Source organism: Lycorma delicatula, chromosome 3 (assembly GCF_047948215.1).
Source record: "Lycorma delicatula isolate Av1 chromosome 3, ASM4794821v1, whole genome shotgun sequence".
Taxonomy (NCBI): domain Eukaryota; kingdom Metazoa; phylum Arthropoda; class Insecta; order Hemiptera; family Fulgoridae; genus Lycorma; species Lycorma delicatula.
The window spans coordinates 22,092,927-22,099,559 of NC_134457.1; the positions used below are offsets into that span (position 1 = coordinate 22,092,927).

Below are 6,633 nucleotides of genomic sequence, written 5' to 3' on the forward strand. Positions count from 1 at the left end.
CTCAGTTAAGTTCATAGTGGGTAAAATGATCATGGGGATGGAAATGGAGAGGACCTTTTTAAAAAAATTGTTATTTCTTATAAAGGAAAATAACGAATTTGTTTAAAGTTCCTATTATTCTTTGGGTAAGGGCCTAAACTTATCTAAGGCTATAAACTTATCTTGAGCCTAAGATTTTTGATATCACCAACCATTGGCTCAGGAGGTGGAAAAAATGGGGTTTTGAAGACAAAGAAATCAACCTTCCTTAACAGGCACAGTATCGATTCGTCAGAGTTTAAAGTGGTCATTAATCCTCAAAACATTACCTAAAACTTTTGTCTTAAACAGTTTTTGATATGACCAAACCTTACAGCAAGGGATAAGGATAACCAAAATGTTGATGGAATTGTAAGAAGATGGGGTTAGTCATATGCTAAACATGTGAAACGTTTTTCACATGCAACCATTGTTATATTGAGTAAATTTGAAGTTTTCTTAACTTTAAGGTGGAAATCTTTTTTTATCCCCTTCTTAGCACCAATAAAATCTACCTCCACCTTCAGCTTGCTGAAAGGGATTTTTTTTGTTACATTGTACTTCTCAGATGAAAATCTGTTGGTTTATCATTGTTTAAGACTATTTAAATCAAACTTTGTTTTCATACCTTAAAACTAAATCTGTATATTTCATGTTCTTAGCTACATTTCTATCCTTAATATGAACAAACTGCAATGATATAAATGGAGTATTATAAAACCAAATTGCACTTCATAATTATTTGTAAATCATTTCTCCCCTCATAACCTTTTACTTGATGACAAAAACTGCCAAGTGTTCTTCACTATTATGCAGAGTTCTTGCTGTGTTTAAGCAGAAGTTCTTTCTTTCTTTTATTTTAAGCGGAAGCTAAACCAGTCTGGTTCAGTACTGCTTAAACTATACAAGTATATCTTAAATTCTTTAAAGGAACCTTATGCACCTCACAATCTTATGTCTTAGAGGTAGTAGAAAGTACTTGCAGAATTAGATAAGACTGCTGGTAAATTTCAGAAGTACCTGTAATTTTTCACAGTTCTTTATATCTGAGTTCCATATCAAGATGTATTTTAATTACAAGAGATTTGTATGGCATAATAAGTTGATTGTAATGGGTCAATTTTAAAGTTGTAATTTATGTTAAAAATATTTGATTTTAAACTGAGATGCTCGTATATCTTAAATTCTTTAAAGGAACCTTATGCACCTCACAATCTTATGTCTTAGAGGTAGTAGAAAGTACTTGCAGAATTAGATAGACTGCTGGTAAATTTCAGAAGTACCTGTAATTTTTCACAGTTCTTTATATCTGAGTTTCATATCAAGATGTATTTTAATTATAAGAGATTTGTATGGCATAATAAGTTGATTGTAATGGGTCAATTTTAAAGTTGTAATTTATGTTAAAAATATTTGATTTTAAACTGAGATGCTCTGTTTATATGCTTATAAAGATTATAATCATTAACCTTAGCTGCTGACACTTAAAAGATAATATCCTTATCCAATTTGATGAGAAGATCTCACCATAAAGTTGAACTGACTATTAATGAGAACCCAAAAAATAAAATTGTTACCAAATTTATTATTAGAAAAATTATTAAAAATTTTTAATTGTTGTAAAACTAAACGTCAGTGTGTATAATGTAGTTGTAGAAGGCTCTTTCATGTTATTGGGCTATATTATTGAATGCTTTGTAAAACTTTGTTATTGTTTATTGTTAATATTAGGTTATTGTTCACTAAAAAATTCAGAATTATAATTTTGCTGAAATTAGGTTGTTAACTATAAAAATGTCTTCTTGTGGAATAACAATAAGTGGTATGGTTTTGATAATAATTTTTTTAACAATAATTTAAAAAATTAAAATTTTAAAAATAATTTATAATTAAAAATTAAAATATTTAATTATTATTAAAAAAAAAATCTTTTATTAAAATCTAGACGTCATATAAATTGTACATAAATATTGTTTATAAAAGGACATAATTAAATCCTTGTAAAAGTTTATAGTGTATTGTTTATAACTGTGGTGGTAGTTGGAGTCTGTTATATTTATGTTAGGTATATGTAGATTCTTCCTGATTTACTTTGCTACCAGTGTACATATTTACTTAATTAAGCTCTAGAAACGAAGTGACCACATCTCTCCTAATGTTGATGAATATAATTAATCAAATTTATGTTGTTAAATCGAAATTTTTCACAAATCCTATTTTCACATTAAGAATTATGTTCAATAATTTCTTTATGACAAAAAATGTTCATCACGTAATTTTAACAAATTATGAAGTAGTTATAACATCATGCTTAATTTATTTTTATTTACTCTCGTAGATGTATCATATGTAAAATTTGTAAATAAAAATAAATCATGAAAACTTTATAACAATATATGCTCAGCAGATTAATGGAAATATTATTTTTATTTTAGAGTAGAAAAGATGCCAAAAATATTTGTTAAAATACCTTTCTGAATTCATTATTGTCTTTTGATTTAACTGGTCTAAGATTCAATTTCTTATAAGATTTTGACATTTGTCATCTACAGTTTATTCATTTCAGTTTTTTATTACATTTTTTATGTAAAATACGAGATTCATTCGGTAATTAGAGACAAATATCAGCAGCAGAAAATATATTTGATAGGAAACTGTTTGGTATTTAAACTGTTTGTATACCCTCAAGGGTACCAATATCAGTTCTGCTGGAAATGTTTACTGTGGAAGTATAGCAGATGTAATAAAATTTTTATTTTTTGAATGTGAAATTCACTTGTGGATGTTAAAACAGAATGCTAAAGAGTGTATTAACGGTTCATATTTTTTATAACTGGATTGAACAGTTTAAATGAGGCAGGAAAAGTGTTACAGGTTTTCATTGTATTTGAAGACCGGTGCAAGTTTTGACTGGTACATTAATGATCTTATTCGCAAGGACAGCATAAAAATTTGGGAAATTGCTGAAATTTGTAATGCTCATTTCACCACTGCCCATTTCTTATCCATTATCTAAGATGCATTACCACAAAACATGTTCAATTAGGTTCGAAGACAGTTGACTTAGAATCATGCAGACTTCAATTCACATTTGCATGGAACTTAAACAACGGTTTTTAGTGGAAGACAATGCTCTTTTAGATTGAGTGATAATTTATAATGAAACTTGAATTTTGCATTTTGAGCCAGAATGCAAACATTAGAATGTGGAGTGGAAACATATAAGTTTGCCTGCCAAAAAAATTAACAATCTATCCATCAAAGTTAATGCTAATGATGTTTTGGGCTTATGAGTGTAAAAGCCTAATTTATTGTAATTATCTGTAAAACAATGTACAGTCAGCTGAGTAATATTTTGACATGCAAGAAAATAAAGAGAAAGCTGCTATTAGGAGAAAACTTCTCAGTTCTCTCTCAAAATGTGCAGTTCTTCTGAGTGATAATCCCTACTCCCATACCATTCAAAAGACAGCAATCTATTCAAAAGCCAAATGAAGAAGTATTACTACAGCTACCTTAATGTCCTGATCTCGGACCATCAGAATGTTTGCTTTATTTAGTCCTTTCAAAGAGTTTTGACACCATGTTTGGCAATGATGAACAGGCCAAGAATGTGGTATAAGAATGGTTCAAACACCAAGTGGACAAATATTTACTGCTACAATAAGAAATCTCACAGAAAGTTGGACAAGTCCCTAAAAAGAACCAGGGATTATGATGAAAACTGCTGTTAGTTTCACTGACATCAAATAAATATTTTTTTTTAGTTATTTGTCTAATTATTTAACAAACCTTAAGGTTTTGATAGTGTAAAAATAAGATTCTGAGTAGGAGCTCTATGGTATATTTTAACATCTGCTATCTGATAACATATATATAGTTTTTGTTAATTTGTAATATTATGAGTGTATATAGTTTTTGTTACAAAAGTAGTGAAAATTATAATGCTTGTAGTTTGTCAGCAGAAACACTGAGCACTTCAGTCAGGTTAATAGTTAAAATCATCATGTAGATTTGACAACTGTGGGGAACTCCACGCACTTGGGAAGATCCAAGTTAAAATCTAGTAAAAAGTTATTTTATCTACATTTGAACGCTTATTTGGGGAAGCAGTTATTAATACTTTTAAAGATGGTTGGTCAGAGGCTGGATGAAACATAGGATTGAATAATAAATTTGACTTAAATACTAATAAAAGGTTTTTATTTTGTTACTGTATCTTTAAATTTTAGTTTTATTATTTCTTGTCAAAGTAATTGTTCCAGAAAATAATTTTAAAAGTACAACTAATCATAAAATTAACAAGTTTTATAAGTAGTAAAACAAAAATAAACATTTAAAACAACACCTACACCTCATAACAAAATTTCATATGTCTGCCTTTAATGGTTCTTAATCTAAAGATTTAACAATTCAGGTTTCTAATTTAGAAATATGATGTACAAGGTTTCATAAAAAAATACACAGAATTTTACTTTTTCTTAAAAAATATTTATTTATTCATCAGTATTGATTTTGTCACCTTCAAAGTACTCTTTTCATATATAATACATTTGTGCCAATGTTTTTTTTCAATCTTCAAACCACTTCTGGAATGCAGTTTCCAGTTTGACATGTAGCTCTTTCAGCAATCCTGTCTTTATCTCTTAAATGTTGGCAAAATATCTCATGGTTCTATTCAGCTTGAGGAATATAAAGAAGTCACAGGGTACCATGTCTGGCAAATATGGTTGTTTTTGGCCAAAAATTCACTAACAAGCAGTGAAATGTGAGCAGATGCCTTACAATGACGGATGCCGTACATTTTCTATGAATTGTTTCACCACAAATCTGGGTGTTTTCTTCAGATTGCTTCATAAAACGACATAGAACTTCCAGGTAGTATTTCCTGTTGACTCTCTGGTAAAGATTCAGTAATTGTCCATAATCATTATCTTCACTTTTTTGACATTGTCTTCGGTTGTTGGTGTGCTGGGACGTCCAGGGCGCTCATCATCTTCAGTATCTTCATCACCCTCTTGGAAACATTTGTACCGCTTGTAAACGCTTATTTAATTTATAGAAGAATCACCAAAAGCAAGATTCAACATTTCTAATGTGGTGCTGCACTTTATTCCATTCTGAAAGCATAATTTAATGCAAATTTTTGTTCCATTTTTTCCACAAGTTAAAAATCTCTGACCATACCAAAACATGTGTAACCTTATTGACAATAAACTAAGCATCCAATATGGGTACCAATGTAAATACACATTAGAGACAAGTATACCAACATAACAAAAAAAATTGTTACAATTGGACTTACACAGCCTTTTCTTTTTTTTCTTTCTTTTTTCCTGTTTAGCCTCCGGTAACTACCGTTTAGATAATTCTTCAGAGGATGAATGAGGATGATATGTATGAGTGTAGATGAAGTGTAGTCTTGTACATTCTCAGTTCGACCATTCCTGAGATGTGTGGTTAATTGAAACCCAACCACCAAAGAACACCGGTATCCACGATCTAGTATTCAAATCCATGTAAAAATAACTGGCTTTACTAGGACTTGAACGGTGTAACTCTCGACTTCCAAATCAGCTGATTTGGGAAGACGCGTTAACCACTAGACCAACCCGGTGGGTCGGACTTACACAGCCTGGAAAATTTAAAGATTCTGTATGATTTTTATCAAACTTCATATGTCATTTTAAAGAGGAAATGCTGAAAAAAAACAAATATATTTCAATAATAACATAAAAAAGTTCATTTCCTCTTCAATACTGAGATTTTTAAAGTTTTTTGTTGATTGTTTCCATTAAAAATTCAATTTTTTTTGGTTCAATCTTGATTAAAAGTCTTGTAGGGAGACATACTTTGAACAAACATTTTAGATCTATTTTCTGCAATTTTTGTACGTTGACTAATACAATATTTCACTTTCAATTTTTACAGGTCTGTTGTCATAATGTCAACGCAACAGATAACGTGATGTGGCCTTTTGTAAGTAATGATATGTCTTATGAAATGAAAAGAACCAATACGCAGTGTAATTTAAATCATACTAAAAAAATTGTCATTTTATATCAAAATAAAATTAGTGTATAACGACGTGAAGATAGCTTTGTAAAAAAATTATTTTGTTCGGGATTTTTGTTCGTTTTTTGTATAACTATTGCAGTGTTTTGATTTTTAATGTTGCTGGAAGAATATACATTGCATAAATAAATAAAAAATTATTAACTCATGTAATTTGCAGTGTTATATTGAAATAATCAGAATTGTGCAAATTTTTTTTTGTAATGTTATATGTATATTAATGCTTAATTGCCTTTTTTGTATATAATTTTGTTTCATAAACATATGTATAAGGATTGCCTTATGCTAATTGTAATAACTTAATAAAAAATGTTTAAAAATTAAAAAAATTTTTTTTAATTTTACAAGCAATCGTAAATCAAAAACTGATGTGGAATTATTCCCTTATAATTTTTTATTATAACTTAAAATTACTTATAATTTTTTATTAGGTTAATTTAATCTAATTTTATGGGTTTATTATGAAGATCAATCAAATGTAATTGGTAATTTTTTTTATAAATTTACTGATTAATAATATACACAGTTCTTACCTTCATC

General features: G+C 28.9%; 1 protein-coding gene across 3 annotated transcripts in view; it reads left to right on the plus strand.

Annotated features, from left to right (window-relative positions):
* LOC142321443 (uncharacterized) overlaps positions 1-6,410 on the plus strand; it is a 33,784-nt gene extending 27,374 nt beyond the window's left edge. For all 3 annotated transcript variants that reach the window (XM_075359526.1, XM_075359525.1, XM_075359524.1), the window contains exon 7: positions 5,950-6,410. The gene's annotated coding sequence lies outside the window, so the exon portion shown is untranslated. The remainder of the gene's footprint in view (positions 1-5,949) is intronic.
* Positions 6,411-6,633: the final 223 nt, after the last annotated feature.